The sequence below is a fragment of the Prionailurus viverrinus genome, chromosome C1 (assembly GCF_022837055.1).
Source record: "Prionailurus viverrinus isolate Anna chromosome C1, UM_Priviv_1.0, whole genome shotgun sequence".
Lineage (NCBI taxonomy): Eukaryota > Metazoa > Chordata > Mammalia > Carnivora > Felidae > Prionailurus > Prionailurus viverrinus.
Window position 1 is genome coordinate 210,887,753 of NC_062568.1, and position 18,964 is coordinate 210,906,716.

At 56.0% G+C, this 18,964-nt stretch overlaps 1 long non-coding RNA gene across 1 annotated transcript; it reads left to right on the forward strand.

Moving 5' to 3' along the window:
- The first annotated feature begins 264 nt into the window (after positions 1-264).
- LOC125171731 (uncharacterized) lies at positions 265-3,681 on the forward strand. The gene is made up of 3 exons (XR_007154416.1): positions 265-1,239; positions 2,707-2,858; positions 3,245-3,681. It is a non-coding gene; the product is annotated as an uncharacterized LOC125171731 (long non-coding RNA).
- The last annotated feature ends 15,283 nt before the right edge of the window (positions 3,682-18,964 follow it).

The window sequence follows — 18,964 nt, forward strand, 5'->3', positions numbered from 1 at the left end:
CTGGGTGCTGCGGCGGTGACTGCACGCCTGGCTGCGGGCCTGCACACGCGCCCTCTGCCCGCGCAGTCACAAAGCACTAACTGACTTTTAACGAGCACCTGCTCTGCGAGGCCACAGCGCAAACTGACGTCGGCCCAGGATGCATCACGTGCCCTCGGCTGGCCAATTGCAGAGCCCCGTCCCTGAGCCATGGCGATTGGCTTACGGATGGGCACATGACCCGGGCAGGGCCAATCAGATTCTCTCTCATCACGAGCCGGAAGACAATACGGCCGGTCTGTTGGCGGCCGTTCTGCTGCAGTGCGGGCAGAGCCTGCGTGAGAATGAAGCCAACCTAGAGGAATGGGGAGCGGAGAGAGGGAGGCCGGTAGAAAGGGGGTGCTCTGGGCCCCTCAAGGACAGCCCCCCGCTTCGGACGTCCCAGTCGTGGAAGCGCATGCACCCCTGTGCGGGGTTCCGTCATTGCTCCCAGGCTCTGTGCTGAGCTCATCAGGTGCATCGTGACTAATGAGTCTCACGACCGCCCTAAGGGGTAGATATTCGGATGTTTCCTGCTTTCGGACGAGAAGAGACCGAGACTGAAAGTGAGACCTGAGCGGGAGCCCAGCCTCGCGCTGTGGACATGTGTGAACCCTGCCTCCCCGGCCCGGCCCCCTGCTGCCCAGCAGAGGCATTCAGGTGTTTGTTGAGTGCTCGTCCTGGCCGTTGGGAGTTGAGTTCAGCTTCCCTTCCTTCTCTGGAATTTGTGTGTGGGCACTGGATGTGCCTGAGCCCTTTGCCTCCTGCCCCTGGGCATTTGCAGAGCAGAACCCCTCTGCCGCGGTACTTCGTGGTGGGACTGGACGTCCCGCAGCCAAGCCTTGGACGCTGCAGCAAGATTGCATTTCCAGACACTTAAAAACATTCCCTGAATGATCTCTGTGAACTTTCCAGAGTTTGAAGTGGGCTGGACCACCTTAAAGTTAGCTCTGACAGAAAACCTTTTGTACGGAGCCTTTGGATTTCTTGTTCCCCTTTAGAAGCGATGTTCTTGTTTGATGGGAACAGAGACAGTCCTGTAACACCCAGGTCAAGCTGTTCTTTGGGAAACTTTAAAAGAGGCTGGAGGTGTGTTCTGAAGAAAGCAAATAAGTCCAGATCCTTGTCCCCATGTGGTAAACTCTGAGCAGTTTGGAGAAGATCAGAAACTCCTACGTTTGTGCCTTGGCCCAGGAGAGTTCAAAGCCACAGCTGGCAAAGGTGATCTCATCTCCAAAAACATCCATCAGAAAATTGGGGTGGGCTTGCTCCGTCAGCGGGGGCCAGGTGGGGGCTGGGGAACCCACTTTCCTCTGCTTCCATCCAGCCATGCCGCCCCCTCCCCTCTTAGTTCAGTGAGGTCTAGGGAGGGCCAGGGAGGCAGAGCTGGCCCACGTGGAGATTGTAGAAGGCCAGGTGCCTGGGGGGGGAGGGGCGTGGGCTGCTCTCTGGTGGACAGTGTAAGTCATTGTCCCTCGGCTGTTTTCTCCTTTTCTCAAGGCCCTGTGTCTGTGTCCAAAGGCAGGCAGCTCGCCTACTGCTGAGGGTCAGAGGGAGCCTACCCTGAACGAGCCTCTTCTCTTGGCCTCTCTCTTCCTTCCATCACTTGCGTGGGTGTGATGAGTTCACAGGCCAGTGTTTGTGTCCTGAGAGAGCTGGCAGCCAAGGGCTGTGGTTTCTACAGAGGGTCAAGATTTCTGGGGCAGACAGCCGTGGGCCTCGACCCCTGCCTTTGGGGTCCCCACAGCAGACATTGAGCGAAGGACATGAGTGTGAACGATTGATGGGGAAGCAAACCGTAGAAAGTGTCACAGAGAGGGGCGCCTGGGTGGCGCAGTCGGTTAAGCGTCCGACTTCAGCCAGGTCACGATCTCACGGTGCATGAGGTCGAGCCCCGCGTCAGACTCTGGGCTGATGGCTCAGAGCCTGGAGCCTGTTTCTGATTCTGTGTCTCCCTCTCTCTCTGCCCCTCCCCCGTTCATGCTCTGTCTCTCTCTGTCTCAAAAATAAATAAAAACGTTGAAAAAAAATTAAAAAAAAAAGAAAAAAAAAAAGAAAAAAAAAAAAAGAAAGTGTCACAGAGAAGGGGACGCGACAGGCCTGGGAAGGCTGTAGGGTTGAGGTTGAGTCCCCTGGGGCGTCTGGAGCTTATGAGGTGCAGATCCTGGCCCAGCAGGTCGGGGGCAGCGTGAATTCCTCATCTCTAGCAAACTCCCAGCTGAAGCAAATGCTGCTGGTCCACAGTCCACACAGGAGAACACGTTTCTGAGCTCCACCAGCTGAAGGGGTTGACTTGTGTCCCCCAAAAGATACGCTGAAGTCCTAACCCGATATCTGTCAGTGTGATCGTATTGGAAATAGAGTCTTCGCCAATGAAATCGGGTTGAGACTAGGACATAGTGGGTTTGGGTGGACCCTAATCTAATGACTGGGGTCACTAAAAAAGAAGAAAAGAGACAGAGGGACGAGGGAAGAAGGCCATGTGGAGACAGTGCAGAGGCTGGAGCAGAGATTGGAACACCTGGAGCTATGGGAAGTTGAAGAGGCAGGAGGGATCCCCCCCCACCCCCGGAGCCTGCAGAGAGCGTGGTCCTGCCCACACCTTGATTTCAGACTCCTGGCCTCCAGAAGGTGAAAGAATAGATTTCTGCTATTTAAACACCCCCAGTTTGTGGGACTTTGTTACAGCCGATCCAGGAGCCTAATACAGCAGCCAGGGGGTGAGGGAGCCGGTCCCAGGGGCCTCAGCGTTCCAGCACTTCCAGCCTGACCTGAGGATTGGCAGAGGGAGCAGGTGCACGCACGGTTGGCTCCCTGGAAGCAGTCAGTGCCAAGGCAAGGTGAGTGCGCCCCATAAGCCTCTGCTTCTGTCTTGCTTGGAAGATGACCAAGGCCTTTCCTGGAGGGTGAGGGGTTGGTGCCCTGAGCAAGGGCGGGTGGATGGGGAGCTCGGAGAGCAAGACTGGGATGGGGTCGACGTGGGTGAGGGGAGGCTTCCTCCCTTTAGCTGTGCACAGTGATGTGCTGCCCGCCGTCTCTAGCTGGGGTGCAGGCTGTCCTGGGCAGGGTGGGGGTGGCATGGGGCCTGGAAGGAGGGAGGGATTTGAACCAAAGGGCCCAGCTTGGAATTCTGTCTCCTCTGCTGGACTTCACCTCTTCCTGCCTCTGTCTTCTTGGTGGCACGAGAGAGTAATGATAGGCTGAAATGACGCATGTCATTGCCTAGGACAAGGCCCTGCCCAGAGGAGGGTCTAGAGCAGAATGAGGGATGAAGAGGGGCCTCTCCTGCCCAGAGCTCCTGGCCCAGCCTCTTTGGGGAAGACCAGCTCCACAGGACAGCAGACAGCCCCCAGGGTTCCCTTAGTTTCCAGCGATGCCTCGTGACTCCTGGCTACAGGAGACTCTCTCTTCCTCCGGATCCCTGCTCCCCTGCATTTTAGCCCCAGATTTCTGGAAGCTCTTCAGAGAGGCGGATGTTTGCAAGTCCGCCCAGTGCTATTGATTTGTGCCTTAGTGAGCCTTGCCTTTACGATGATTAATATTTGATTTATGCCCTGGGTTTGTCCTCTTTCTGATCTCTTTCTAACTCATTAAATCTTCCTTAATCGAGCCTCTAACTTTTTCCTTTGGAACGTACCCTCCAGAGGAAGCTTCCAGTTCCCCTTGTTGGCTTCTGACCCATTTATTTGCCTTTTGAAAAATAAAAGAAACACATTTGGCTGGAACTAGTCCTAGAGGCTGGCTGCCAGGAGGGGCTTGGCTTGCAAATGTCACAGCTGTCCCTCTGCTGCGGAAGCTTCTTCCACTGATTGAATTTGCTTGTGCTGAAAGGGCCGGGCCCTACTGTCAGAGGGTGGGGCCGCCTTCTGGAGCCCGGGTGGGTGAAGGCCAGGTTGGGGGCCTGGGATGGAAGTGCCAGCAGGGGCCTTGTGGAACATCTGAGTCTGCAGTTGGCTCTCTTTCCTCTCGTTCTAGGCAGGTGCACGTTTGGAAAGGTGGGCCCCTCAGGTAAAATCGGGAACGAGGGTGAGCCGACCTTTAAGGAGCCGAGATTCCAGCCTGGCTGGTCTGAGCCCAGTGCCCAGGCTCCTCGTGCCGTGCCCAGCTGCCCCCCACAGAGTGCCCTTGCTCCTGCACCTGTGGCCGCATCCCATGGTGGATGGCCACCCATAACATGGTGTCACCCCAAGTGTCGAGAGTGCCAACGTGGAAACCCTCTAGTGGAGGGACCCGCCATGGCTTCGGATGGCCGATCCCACTCGACGTCTTCAGTTGGTCCAGCAGGCCGGACATGACCAAGTATTGGGTTCACCGACAGAAGGATCGTAGGCTTTATAAGAAAGAAAGGACAAGGGACGGGTGTTCTTGCTGTGGACCGGACGTGCCGTCTACCTGTGTTGAGATACAGAAATGCTGCAGTTCAGCCACAAAGACCACATACTGTCTAATTCCATTTACTGTGGAATTCCCAGCACGGGCAGATCCATGGAGACTTAGTGACAGCCAGGGACTGGGCGTGAGCATGAGGAGGTTGGGCAGCTGCCAGGGCACCGGGCAGTGAGCCCCACGCAGCCCCCAGAAGGCAGAGAGCAAGGATGCCAGAGCTGGGGATTTGTCTTAAGTTGCGTTCACCTTCGGATTTTCCTTCTTTCTTTTGTGTTCTAGGCTTTCTGTTACGCAGTTTATATTACATTATGTTTTTATGAGGGCGGTAAAATGATCAGTGTTTTTTTTTTCTTTTTCTGTGTTTCCTGATGTTTGTAAAACACACATTTATAATGCAAAGAGAGGGAGTCGATAAAAAGAAAATCACACCCTCCCCCCCCCCCACCTCCCCTGGGAACAGACACACTAAACAAAAGCAAAGGAGGAGAGTCCTTGAGTCACAGTGAGCCACGTCTGGGTTCAGCAGGCAGCTCTTGTTCCGGACACAGGGCAGTGGGCTTGGGGGTCAGTGTGAGTATGGGTTAGGGCAGGCACAGCACGCCATCCACAGCCCTCCTGCCCCCTTGGGAAGGGAGCCTCTGTTTTCCCCACCCCCGGGCTGGTTCTGTGGGAGAGCCGCGTAAGGACTGGGCACTGTGAGAACCCGAGGTGCGGTCACCTCCTCCTTCCCAGTGGGCATGGCCAGCCTCAAGTCTCCCTTTTTGGGCTGGCAAGTGGCCTCTCACCGGCCTGATCCTCCCGCAAAGGGCTGCGATTGGGGGTGGAGAGGGAGGGAGGTCTCCGTCCGAGCTGCCTCCTCTGGGCCAGCTTTCCTGCTGTGTGGTTTTTCCTCCTTGCCTGGTCTGGGAGGGGTGACCTGGTCTCCTCACCTCAGCTGGGCAGGGTCTTTCCCTACGCGGCTGTGTGTGTGGCTTGCCTGTGTCCCTCTCTGTTCCTGTCACAGTTCGAGGAAGCCAGGCAAGCGAGAATCCTCCTTGGAGGGGAGCCAGTGGGATCAGTCACCTGAGGGCAGGTAGACACAGCGTCTCAGGCCCCATCAATCCCAGACTTGAGTTGGCTCAGAGGCCCAGAGCCCCTTGAGTGAAGGGGGGACTGGGTCCCCTTGAGGAAAGACCCCGCCCCACTGCCAGAAATTTATATCATTTATCTTTCTGCCAGTCTTCCCCAAAGGGACTATGGCCCTTTCCCAGCAAGACTGGGTATTGGGGAAAGGGAAACAGAACTTTTGGGGACTACTGGACACTGGCTCTGAGCTGACATTTCTCTCGGGAGACCCCAAATGTCACTGTGCCTTCCAGGAACATATGCGACCAATGCTTCTTTAGCTAAAGGAGCACTTTAAGGTAGGGCTCAGGGAGGACCCTGAAAAGGAGGTGTGTTTCCACTGAGACCGACTGGCTTCCTTAGGGCCTGTTCCTGGCTTTGGGAAAGGAAGCTGGGAACCAGCCCCATCCTCTAATTCTTGGCACTCGGACTGGGCTGGAAACTCCTTTCTACACCTAACCCTGCTCTGGCCAGCATGGGCCATCCAAACTCCAGGATGTTTGCTCATTTAAAAAGTTTTTAATGTTTACTTATTTTTGAGAGAGAGAGAGAGAGAGAGAAAATGAGTTGGGGAGGGGCAGCGAGAGAGGGAGACACAGACTCCAAGGCAGGCTCCAGGCGCTGAGCTGTCAGCACAGAGCCCGACGCGGGGCTCGAACCCACGAGCCGTGAGATCAGGACCTGAGCAACCATAATCAAGATTGTATTATAGTGGCAAAGAAAAAGTCACACAAATCAATGCAACATAATAGAGACCCAGTAAAAGACCATAGACATGTCCAACTGATTTTTGACAAAGGTGCAAGAACAATTCAAAGGAAGAAAGATAGCTTTTTCAACAAACAGTACTGGAGAATTGGACATCCAGAGGCAAAAAATGAACCTTGAACTAAATCTCACATTTTATGCAGAAATTAACTAAAATCAATTATGGACTTAAGTGTAAAATAAAAAAAAAATACGAAACAGAAAAAAAATAGAAATATCTTTGGGATCTAGGCCAGGCAAAGGGTTCTTAGATTTGACACCAAAAGCATGATTAAAGGAAGACTGGCAAATTTGGCTTCATCAAAATGAAAAATTTTGCTCTCTGAAAGGGCCTGTCAAGAGGATGAAAAGAGAAACTGTACAGCGGGAGCAAATGTTTGCAAAGCACATATCTGACAAAGGAATAGTATCTTATGTATATAAAGACCTCTCAAAACTCAACAGTCAAAAAGCAAACTACCCCATTAGAACACGGGAAAAAAGTGGTGACATGTCACCAAAGAAGATACACAGGTGGCAAACAGCACCGTTCAACTTGATTATTCTTTAGGGAAATGTAAGTTAAAATTGTCAAGAACTGTCCCTACACATCTTCCAGAAATGCTAAAAAGAGAAAAACGGTGACAATACCAAATGCTGGGAAGGATGTGGAGAAACTGGAACCCTCATACGCCGCTGGTGGGAATGGAAAAGAGTAGGGCCACTCTGGACAGCGGCTGGGCAGTTTCTCAAAAACCTAAACGGGCAGCCACCACACACTGCAGGGACTGCACTCCTGGGCATTCATCCCAGAGAGAAACGAAGACTTATGTTCACACAAATACCTGCACACGAGTGTTTATAGCAGCTTGGTCTGCAGTCCGCAAATCAAACCGACCCTGGAGACAAGCCAGATGTCCTTCTACCACTTAGGGTTAAGTGAAACGTGGTACCTGCACCCCCGTGGGGGGATAGCGCCCCTCAGTGCTGTGCGTACAATGCCTGCGTGAGTCTCCAGAGAGTATCACGGAGTGGAGAGAGCCCGTCCCACGAGGGCAGCACCCTGTACGGTTCCAGTTCTGCAACGTTCTCGCAACGACAAAATTACAGGAATGGAGAACAGAGGGCTGGTTGCAAAACATGGAAGAGGGGCGAGCGTGGGAGAGGGTGTGGCTGTGAAGGAGCCAGCAGGCGGCATTTGGTGGCAAAGGGAATGTTCTGGATCTTGACCGTATCAACGTCAACATCCTGGTTTTGATATTGTCCCGCAGTTTTGCAGGATGCCACCGCCAGGGAGAACTGGGTGAGGGGCGTGTGGGATCTCTGTATTATTTCTTACAAACGCATGTGAATCTGTAGTTATCTTAAAAAGTTAAGGATATTTTGAAGGCAGTTTATGGAGTAACTTTATGTCCAGCGTTAGTCCATGTATGTCGGAAGCACCAAGCAAGGACGTACTGACTCATCAGAAAGCTCTTAGCAGGTGCCGCCTCGTCCATCAGTGTCAGGGATAAGGAGAATAGTGCATTCATACTGTCTGTCCGAGAGGGGATGGTGGGGAGCTCAGGAGGATGTGAGCAGGCCTGATTCCACACCAGTGAATTTCTAATGAGCGCTTCAAAAGAGAAGAAAAAAGGCTTTGGAGGAGACCGACCCAGCCAGTCCTGCTGTGGCGTGGAGACGGCAGAGGAGGAGACTGTTGTGCAGCAGTGGAGGGGTTACGGCATGAAGGACGCCGGCCCAGGGTCACAACGGAGCCAGGCGGGAGCCGACATGCGGGCCCGCACGGGGACTCAAGCGCCTTGGGCTGGTGGGCACTGTCTGCAGCCCAGAGCCTGCGGTCAGCATGAGTCACCGTTCCGGTGGCCGGGTCTCATGCACCACACAGGCTGGCGGGAGCCATCAGCTTGGCACCCACGCCCCAAGCTGGAGCCAGGACTCCAGGATGACCCCACAGTCATGAGTCTCAGAGCTCCTTGGGGGCATCTGGGTGATCCTGGGCTCTGGGTAAAGGTCAGAGCACCACGAGGGAGATGAACGGGGGCTCTTGCAGGCCCTGGAATGTTCTTGGGGGCACTCTGCCTGGTTCTAGGCACTGGGGGAGACCTTAGAAAGTTTCCAGGAAGGGGACTCGGAAGCATGGGGGTCCCATCCACGTGGGGCCAGGCCAGGGGCTCTCTGGCCCAGTCGCTGGGCAGTTGCACGGTCACCTGCAAAACCAGGAAGGGACCACCCCTGCATCCCCCACCCCCCACTCCAAAGTTTGGTTCTGATGTCAAGGCTGATGATCACATACACACACACACCCCCTAACCCTGACCGGGTGTGGGAGGCTTATGGGGTCCCCAGGAGCCAGTACAGGGCTGTCAATCTGGTTTGGGGTGTGGCCAGGCTGGGAGGTCCCGAGTAGGCAGAGGCTCGTGTGGTTTGGGTGTCCCACAAGTGCCGAGGACAGGAGCACCCAGTTTTGTTGTCCAGATGTGGGCGCCCAGGGTGCTGAGGCTTCCAGGTCGTGAGCTTTCCTTAAACGTGAGGCAGTGGGGTGAGACCCCTGCTGACGCAGTACTGCCTGGGGTAAGAGGACATCTGATCTCCCTTGTCGCTGCCAGCCCCTCAGCGGCCAGCGTCCCCGCTTCCTGGCCACGGAGAGGAGCCGTCTCTGTGGCAGTTTGGGCGGCCAGCTGAGGTGCTCCTGGGCTCACAAGGCTGAAGGCGTGCACCTGCCAGACCAGGTACCGGCACCTGCTGCCTCTTCTCCCACGGCTTGTCCTGGCTGCTCCGCCCTCCTGCCTCCTTTTGGAGCTTGGCAGGCTCTCTGCAGAGGCGGGAGGCAGAATGTCTCGGGAAGGGGTGCCACAGGTGGGACGCAGCAGCGAGGCCTGGGTCTGGGACCACGAGACCTCCTTGTGAAGGTCCTTCCCTGTGCTGGGTCTCCCCACAGGGAGCCCACACGCTCCTCCGAGATGCAGCGCTCAGGCAAGAACAGAGAGAAGGACGAATGTGGCACAGGGGAGGAGATTGGGAGCGACCCGAGGGATGAGTTAGGGACAGCTGGAAGTCCCCCTACATGCTCTCCCTACAGAGATAAGATTCTTTCAGTGGCTCCTTTGCACTTAAAGAAGAGTCCTTCCTAGGCCCCAGGGGCCTGCGTCACCTTCCCTAACTGCTGGTGTCCCCCGAACCTCCCCCTGCAGTGGCCCCCTACCTTATCACACCCACTCAGGTGCCGTGGACCCGCCCTGCCTCTACCACCACAGTTCTGTCCCACAAACAACCATGGGTGCGTGTGATGTTGGTCACGGTGTTGTGTGTGCTCACGGGGGACAACCGGGGACCCTCCGTCTGTCCCTCAGCAGGGGATGGTCACATGGGTCATACCCTGGGTGCCCTGTGGTTTCCCACGATGACGTCACACAAAAGCACGGCGGTAAAGATGCCAGTGCCGGAAGGCGGTGGGGCTCTGAGATGCCGTTTGGCCAGGGGAGCCAGGAGCCCGGAGGTGGCTGTGTGCTCGGTGAGCGGGAGCAGACGGGCGAGGAGGGGGTCTTGCAGGGTGCGTCCAGACCCATGGCCCACCGTGCTGGGTTCTCCAGAGAGCATCCTGGAAGGCAGGCTCAAGGCCCCACTAAGGCTCGTTTGTTCTCTCAAGGTCAGATGTACCCCCCTGGGGACTGCAGAGACACCCCCCCCTCCCCCAAAGAAAGTGCCAGTGTGCGCCTGTGAAGACACCAGGGCGGAGCCATGCGGTCAGATAAGCCCAAGGACAGCCCTGGGCGGGAGATGAGCCATGCCTGTGCGTGTGTGTGTGTGTGTACGTGCATATGTGTGCAGACGTGTGCACATGTGCTACACATTCATGTAGGCATAGGTGCATGTGCAATGCATGTGCCTGCACGTGTACACACATATATGCATATGTGCACATGTGTGTGTGATCTCTTAACTCACGGCCGCTCATGTGGAGACGTAGCCCTCTCAGGTTCTGACCCCACCAGCTTCCCTCCTCGGGGGGGGGGAGCGGAGACGGAGGGGCGGGATGAGAAGGGGCGAGAGCTTTCTCCCCCACACAGTCCCGATACATTCAGGAGAAAAGGCATTTTGCCAAACAGGAAGAAAAGTGTGAGCCCATTTTTAGAGAGCTCATTTTAGAAAAACATAGAAATGAATGCTGAGGAAAATTACTGGAAGGATGTACAAAAACATGTCAAGTGGTACATTTGCAGTTTGGGGCTTTTGGGTAATTTTTATTCCCTTCTTTTGGCTTGTCTGCACTTTCTAAAATTTCTGCAATAAACATCTATTACTTTGTAATAACAACCAAAAAGTTATTTTAACAGTTGGCCCAGAGCTGTGACAAGTGTCGAGATGAGCCGGGACGGGCTGCGTTCTCGCTCGCGCGGCTGCCCGGGGACCGCGGGGGAGGCGGCTGAGCCGTGGCTGATACGATAACCGGCTTCCTCGACGACTTCTCAGCTCCCACTTTGCGCGGCCGGAGCGCCCGAGAGTCCGCCTTTCCGGGTGGGTTTTGCCGGCCCCTCCCAGCGAGCGGGCACTTGTCACGGAGCCCGGCTCTGCTCCTCGGGGCTCGGCGGCGGTGCCGGTGATCTCCGGCCAATCCTCAGCCTCCCAGCAGCACCTTGGCTCCGTCTGACATGGCGACGGTATTGTGTCTACCGCGCGGGCCGTGTTGAGGAAGAACAGCGCGTCTGAAGCACACAGAGCAGCTCTGGCGCCCAGGAAGCACTCCTTAAGTGCTTGTCACTTGTCCTTGTCAGCTGTGCCATGGGTGCGTCGGCTGGCAGATCAATGCCTTCAGAGATGTTCAAGTGTGAAGCCCCGAGACCTGTACACGGGTTGGGCTGTGTGGCAAGGGGGGGGGGCGGCGGTCAACGTGGCACATGGAATCAAGGCTGCTCATGAGCTGACCTTGACGCAGGAGAGTAGCCTGGGTCGTTCTGGTGGAGCCAGTGTAATCACAGGGCAGGCCGAGAGTCAGAGAGGCGGGTGATGACAACGGAGGGGGCGCTGGTGCCGGCTTTGGCGATCGAGGTGGGGGCCACGGGCCGCGGCCCCTGAGTGCGTCTGATGTGAAGACCCTCCCTCTGTCGCCCCTGCCTCTTCCTGGGAGTCCTTGAGTGCGCACCTTTGGGGGAAAGCCCGCCTTTGCTTGCTCAGAGTGCAGAGCGGCTGTGTCCCTGGCCGAGTGGCTGCACGCTATGGAATGCCTTGGAATCTCCTTAAGCCCGGCCTTGAAGAGTGCTCCAGGGGGAGACCGCTCAGGCACGCAGCGCTGAGTGTGAGCTCTCGTGTCATGAGCAGGGTGAGGTCTGCGGCCACTCCTCTCAGAAGCTCCTCTTCGTGTGGGGTCCCAGTGCTGCCGGGGAAGGGGTGGGGGAGGAAAAGCCCCCTCCTGGAGCGGAGCCGTGTTGGAGGACCAGCGTGGGCACCTAGGTTCCCCCGTCACCCCGCCTGCTCCAGCCAGGACCTGGGTGGCTTCCTGAGCTCCGCAAAGAAGCCCCCTGAAGTCCCCTCCCCAGCCATCCCACCCTCGTCCCGCAGGGGACCGTTCTCATAAGTAACCATCGTGGCTTACGGGGCCCAGTCCTGCTCTAAGCACATGTCCTGCGTTAGAGAATTTAGCTTCCTCAGTGAGGTAGGCAGCATTTCTGCCCTATTTTACAGAGAAGAAAACGGAGGCATAGAGAGGTGACCTTATTTCCTTGAAGTCACGTGGCCGAGAAAGTAGCAGAGCCAAGATTTGAGTTCAGGTGCCCGCATGCTGAGCTCCCCGCCCCCCCTGCCACCACACATACTGACGAGAGACGTGCCAGGGCAGGTGGGGTCCACAGTCTCGCTCTGCAGTTACACCCGTCTGAATCAGAGGCAGCTCCAGTGTGGATGGCTTCCCTGCAAGGTTGGGGCACGGCATTATTTTTCTGTTGAAGAGTGTGCACGAGGAGGGGGAGGCAGAATGGATCTGAACTTTCAGGCTCCAGCAGGAAGCCTCACAGACACGCTGGGCTTGCAGTGGCCACCTCGGGCAGGGGCCCTGGGCAGCTGTCCGGCTCCAGACTGTGCGTTTGAGTTTCTCCGCAAGCGGTGAGACGCATTCCCCGGAATTGGGCCCCAGGGCTCCGGGAGTGCGAGGTGCTCGTGGGGGGCGGCGTGTTTTCAGCCGGCTGTTTGGCCCCCCTCGCCTGCCTGCTGGCACCCTGACATCTCCATGACCCGGCGTGACATCTCTCAGGGGTTGGTTCATATGTCAGACTGAAGTGTCCGAGGAAAGGGAGACTATGAACAAGGAGTGGAATATTCTGTGAGAGGGTGCAGCTCAGTGGCGAGAAGTCCCAACAGGGCGATGTTCCTTGTTCTGGCAGATCAGTTCTCCAGCAGGGGCCACACCTTTCTCCGAGGAGTGGCCGGCGTGGCCTCTGGACGAGCAAGCAGGTGCTCTGGCTGTGGTCCTGTTCTGGGACAGGGCTTGGTCCCGAGCAGGGTTTGTCTGCCCCTCATCCTCTCTGAGGATGCACCCCACCGTCACGTCACCTTGGAGACCCTAAGCCAGCCGGGCTGCTTCCCAGCATGGCTGCTTTACCCCCAAGGTTTTCAGGTCAGAAGCTGGGTTTCTCACAGGCTCGTCTGCATAGTCTTGCTCAGTCAGTAAAGCAAGGGTAGAGAACATTCTGGAACTCAGTGTTTACTGATGTGTGTGGTCCTTTCTTCCCTGGGCTCAGTTTGTCCCCCTGTGAGCTAGGGAGGGCCGTAGAGTCTGGTGTCGTTTCTAGTGCCCCCGTAGCGTTGCTTCACCAAACAGGGTCACGGCCGCGGGAGGTGGTGGGGACAGGGTCTCCAGAGGCAGGTCAGGACAGGGGTGCACGGGACTCGGAGCCGGAGGGCCCGGGATTGCCTCCTGGCTGCGTCACCCCGGCCGTAGGGAAATGACGTCATTCCTTCTGCTTTGCCGTCTCGGGGGGCAGAATGGGGGTAGTGGTGGTTTTTCCGTCAGGGGTGGTCGTGTGGGTAAGTGTCACAGTTAATCCTAACAGAGACCTGGCAACCACTTTAGCCATTCTTTTCCCACGACCTCGACTTTAGCTTTTATTCAAACCCTTCTTCATTTCTCTTCAGTGCGTTGGGTGTCTTTCAGGGCCCCGAGTGTAGGCTGTCCTAGCGGCAGATCAAAAGTGTCATCTCTAGGGACAAAGGACACGGCGGTCTGCAGTCAGACAGCTACTGCTTTAGTGCCAGAGGGTGGATGCCTCTGCTGATTCAGACGCAGAGGACCCTGACTTGAAGGGATCAGGCTGTAGATATGGCCGGCATTTCTTTTCTTCTCTTTTCTTTTTTTTTAAAAATAAATGTTTTATTGATCTTTTGAGAGAGTGACCGTGAGCAGGGGAGAGGCAGAGAGAGAGAGAGAGAGAGAGAGAAAGAAAGAGAGTGGGGGGGTGGGGAACAGAGGATCCGAAGCAGGCTCCGTGCTGATAGGCTGACAGCAACGAGCCCACTGCGGGGCTCGAACCCACGAACCATGAGATCATGACCTGAGCTGAAGTCGGATGCTCAACTGACTGAGCCACCCAGGCACCCCTGGCCGACATTTCTTGAGTGTCCGGTGCATTGGGTGCTGGGCTGGCCTGGGGACGTCAGTATGAATTCTCTGAGTTACTTCATCTCCAGAAAGCATCCCCTCCCTAACTCAACCCCTGGTGTTAAGCTGGTGCCTGGACTTCTCCCTGTAGTTTCCAACCCTGCTGCCTGCTTCCTCCGGCCCTGGGGTGTGGCACCCCCACCTCCATCTTCTCCCCAGTTCGTTGTGTCACTGAGCCATCTGGTCTACCAACCCTGTGGCCAATACGGTCTAGAGCTTTTTTGCCTTTGTACCGACTCCCACCTTCCCTCGCCTCAGGGAGGGTGCTCCGGGCCTGTGGGGGTGAGGGGCCCCCGGTCTCGTGGTCTCACGCCACCAGTGGTGGGGTCTGTGCGCAGGGCAAAGCCGCAGCTCAGGCCCGCAGGTGCTGGTGTGCGTGTGGCCAGCAGGTGACAAAGGGGGGAGCTCTTGTCCCTGGTATGGAGGCAGCGAGTGCGCACTTCTAATTGGAATGCCGGTTCTGTCCAAAAGCCTCTTTAAGGAGCTGGTTTGTGGGGAAAGAAAAGTGGAATTTGCACAGAATTTGCAAATATTCATGCTCCTTCAGCTCTGAGAGCTTTCTTCCTCAATAACAGAAACTTGTTGCCACAGTAGGAGTGGCTTGTGCTGAATCTGAGGCTTTCTTTAGAATCATTCCAGATCAACAGTTCTGTGACCCCGCTAAGTGCCTGTGCTCAGAGCTCCTCAACTCGCTCCGCTTTTGAAAAATGGCTTCCCGGCTTGGATGCATGCAGATGTCCGTGGGAACGTCCACCTGCCGCGGCGCGGGTCCTTGGCCTCTGCCAACCTGGGGGCCGCCTCGAGGCGGGTGGTGAGACAGCGTTCCTGCCTAAAGTTGCAGGGGCTCTGGGCCCAGGGCCGGGCTGACTTTTCAAGAGTCTTCTGACTCAGCCTGACCCGGCCCGGCTCTCCTCCCAGAACGAGGTCTGGGGGCAAAGTGGCATTTTCCGAGGACATCTGGGTCGGTGGCTGGTTATTCTACTTGTCTGATTCTAGAAACCCCGGTCTGGTCACTGGTGTTTGTTTGCTAGGGTTGCTGTAACCGAGCGCCGCAGACCGTGTGGGTTAAACTGCAGACATTTCTTGGCCCAGAGTTCTGGAGAAATCTGAGATCAAGCTGTCAGCAGGCTGGGTTCTTCCTGAGGGCTGTGAAAAAGAATCTGGTCTGTGCCGCTCCCCCTGTGTCTCTATGTCAGATTCTGTCCCACCTTTTTCTAAAGTTTATTTATTCACTTAGAGAGCGAGGGAGAGAGACAGAGAGACAGAGAGACAGAGAGAGAGAGAATCCCAAGCAGGCTCTGCACTGTCAGTGCAGAGACCGATGTGGAGCTCGAACTCATGAACCGTGAGATCATGATCTGAGCTGAAGTTGGATGCTTAACCGACTGAACCACTCAGACGCCCCTTCCCTTTTTTGTAAGGACATCAGTCTTGTTGGATCAGGACTCGTACTAATGACCTCACCTTAACTCGACCATCTGCAGAGACCATGTCTTCAGAGGAGGTCCCCTTCACAGGTACTCAGGTTAGGACTTCAGCATCTTTTGGAGGGGTACACAATTCACCCCACAACATTGTCTTTTTGGATGGAGCTCTGGGTGGGGCAAACCTGTTTTCCTTGTGCAGGGGGTTTTGTCAAGCTCTGTCAGAGGGGAATTTTGTGCTGACTGCTACTTCTGCCCTAAAGTCAGAGAAAGGGGCTCTTCTCAGAGTAAAGAGGGTTGGGAGTCAGAAGCCACAGTGAAAAAGAAGGTCCTTGGATGCAGAGAAGTCAACTCGGGCTGTGGCATCACAGGGCTTGGGCTCGAATCCCAGCTTTGATGTTAACCTGCTGTGTGACTTTGGAAAAATTACTGACCCTCTCTGAGCCCTTCCCCCAACATGTGAAGTAAGGGTAATGGAAGCGTCTGCTTCGCAGAGCTGTTTTGAGGCTGGATGAGAACATGTCAGCCAAGTGTCGAGCATAGCGCCTGACGCCCACCAGCTTCAGACTCCGGCCTTGGGGGTCTTTCCCACCAGATCTGGATGCTGGGTCTTGGGGAACTATATTTTTGGCACTCTTGTCTCTGTGTCCTTGCAGCTCACACTGACCCAGGTTGGCCTAGCCACTCTGGACCTCCTTGGGAGCAGCATGGCCCCTTGTTGAGGAGTTAGGGAAGTTGGTTCTGGGCTGACCTTTTCCTGAGGTAGGGGGGCCTCAGCTGTCTTGGGGCCCTGGTGTCAGGAGGCCGAGGCTGGGAGTGGGTGGGCTAGTGTCTGGGTGTCTGTGTCCCCCCAAAATGCATATGTTGATTCCTAACCCCCATTGTGATGGTACTAGGCGGTGGGAGCTTTGGGAGGTGGTTAGTCATGAGGGCAGAGCCCTCAGGATGGGCTTTGTGCCCATATGAAGGGGACCCTGCAGAGCTTCCTTGCCCTTCCCCTGCCCGCCCCCCGCCAGGACGCAGCAAGAAGGGCTGGCTCTGAACCAGGAAGTGGGACCTCACTGGACACTGGACCTGCTGGCTCCTTGAGCTTGGACTTCCAATTTCCAGAACTGTGGGAAATAAACTTCCCTTGTCTATGAGCTGCCCAGCGTCCGATGGTTTTGTTACAGCAACCAGATCGGACTGATGACGGGTGGGCGCCCTGAGGGCAGTCCGTGATGAGGGGCTGGGATGGCCACAGCCACTCTCTGGGTCATGGCGAGGGAGGGGGGGGGGAGAGGGGTCTCTCTTGGGATTTCTCTCTGGTTTGCTTCCCAACATCCAAGGGCAAGTGGGGCCTCCACGGGCAACTGTGGAGAGGTTCAGCCCCACAAAGAGGGGGCCTCAGGGCTCAGGGGTCACGGCTGACTTGGGCAGCCTGCTGTCTTCTCAGTAGATGCCTATCTCCCCCTCCAGGCCTGGGGTCAGAAAAGAGGGGGGCATTGCTTTTCCCCAAAGCAAAACTATTCTGGGTCCACAGCCCCCAGACCCCCGATGACCTGCTCCCTGACTTAGCAAAAAACCGGAGTTCTAGCAAATGTGAAGCCCACCAGATAGCTCAGGAGATATTTGCTGGATGGGTGGATGGATGGATGAGTGGATGGATGGATGGGTGGGTGGATGGATGGATGGATGGATGGATGAGTGGATGGATGGATGGATGAGTGGATGGATGGATGGATGGATGAGTGGATGAGTGGATGGATGGATGGATGAGTGGATGGATGAGTGGATGGATGGATGGATGAATGGATGAGTGGATGGATGGATGGATGGATGGATGAGTGGATGGATGAGTGGATGGATGGATGGATGAATGGATGGATGAGTGGATGGATGGATGAGTGGATGGATGGATGGATGGATGGATGAGTGGATGAGTGGATGGATGGATGGATGAGTGGATGGATGAGTGGATGGATGGATAGATGAGTGGATGGATGGATGAGTGGATGGATGGATGGATGGATGAGTGGATGAGTGGATGGATGGATGGATGGATGGATGGATGAGTGGATGAGTGGATGAGTGGATGGATGGATGGATGGATGGATGGATGAGTGGATGAGTGGATGGATGGATGGATGAGTGGATGGATGAGTGGATGGATGGATGGATGGATGAGTGGATGAGTGGATGGATGGATGAGCGGATGGATGAGTGGATGGATGGATGGATGGACGGATGGATGGATGGATGAGTGGATGGAAGGAAGGAAGGAAGGAAGGAAGGAAGGAAGGAAGGAAGAAAGAATCACTTTCCCAGGAGAAAGGGGCTGAACAGGTTCCTCCCCCAAGTCTCCCTGCCCAGGATGCAGGCCTCGGGGGCAGAGGGAACTTCTGTCACTGAAGTTGGTCTCTCATGCAGGGGGGAATGGCATTGGGCTCCTCGCCATCTCCTGAGGACACGGTCCCCCAGGACCCCCTGATATGGAGGACTGGAGAAGCTGAGAGTTTTCAGAGTCAGGGACTCAGGGTTGAAAACAGGCCACCTGCCCAGCCCTAAGGTGCCCAGCCTCTGCAGGGCACCGCAAGCTGTGGAGGTCCCTGGGGTGGGCCCCTGGCCAGGAAGACCCTAACCTTCCTGGCCTGGCTGAGTGGGCGGGGCTGGTAGTGAGGAAGTTTGAGAATGTGAGCGTGACTTTCGGCAAGGTAACCATCTTGCCCTGGCCTGGGAGCAGGCCCCGGTGGGGCTGGGCTGGCCGTCCTCCCAAACAGAAGCTCCAGTGTGGGAGGTAAGGCCATGCTGCCTGCCTGCTCATCTTCCCGCAGCCACATGTGGGACTGCATCTGGGAAAAAACCGTTTTCCTTCTATCCTTCTAGTTCTCCGCTGGGGCTCTGTAACAACACACGAGAGAAACACACAAATGTATTTAATATGTTTTATGTGACACAGGAGGCTTCATAAGGAAATGAGGAGCCACGGTCAAAGCTGAGTGTTTTTACGGTGGGTCTGATGCCGCGTGGGAAGTTGTGGGAAAACACGACAGGACAGAGTCGTGTGAGCTCAGGGCGGTGGCAGGGGGAGCTTAGCGAAGCCTGTTTGTTCCAATTCTTCTCAGCGTGTCCCGCCCCGGCCACCCCATCTTGGAGATAAGGACGGTCCTTCCTTCTGGTCATGGGGAGGGTGTCCCTCCCAGGACGGTCTATGACCTGCTTCTGGAAGGGGTGACAGAGTCCTTCTGGCTTCTGCCATTTTCTCAAATTCCTTCGGTTCGAATACTCACTATGCCAAGGGAGCAGGTTTTAAGGGAGCACGTCCTGAGCCCTGTCACCTCAAAGCCCCTTTCTGCATGAGAAGAAGGGGAGCTTGGGCTTAGCCTCAGTGCCGTGACTTACAGGAGCAATTTGGAAGAGTCTGGATTCTTGACTGCCTGGCTGACTGGTAGGGCTGTTTGGGGAGGGGTGCACTTGGATATCCGGGGTCGGGGGAGGCCTGTGGTGCAGGTAGATGGACAGAATGGGGTGGTGTCCGAGCAGGCCACGCCCAGTCACAGGCCCCAGTGAAGCTCTGCTGGGCTGGCTGCAGGGCTGTGGGGGGAGGCGTTGCTGAGTGGGACCCTCTGGGCGCAGAGTGGGAGCTGGTGGAAGA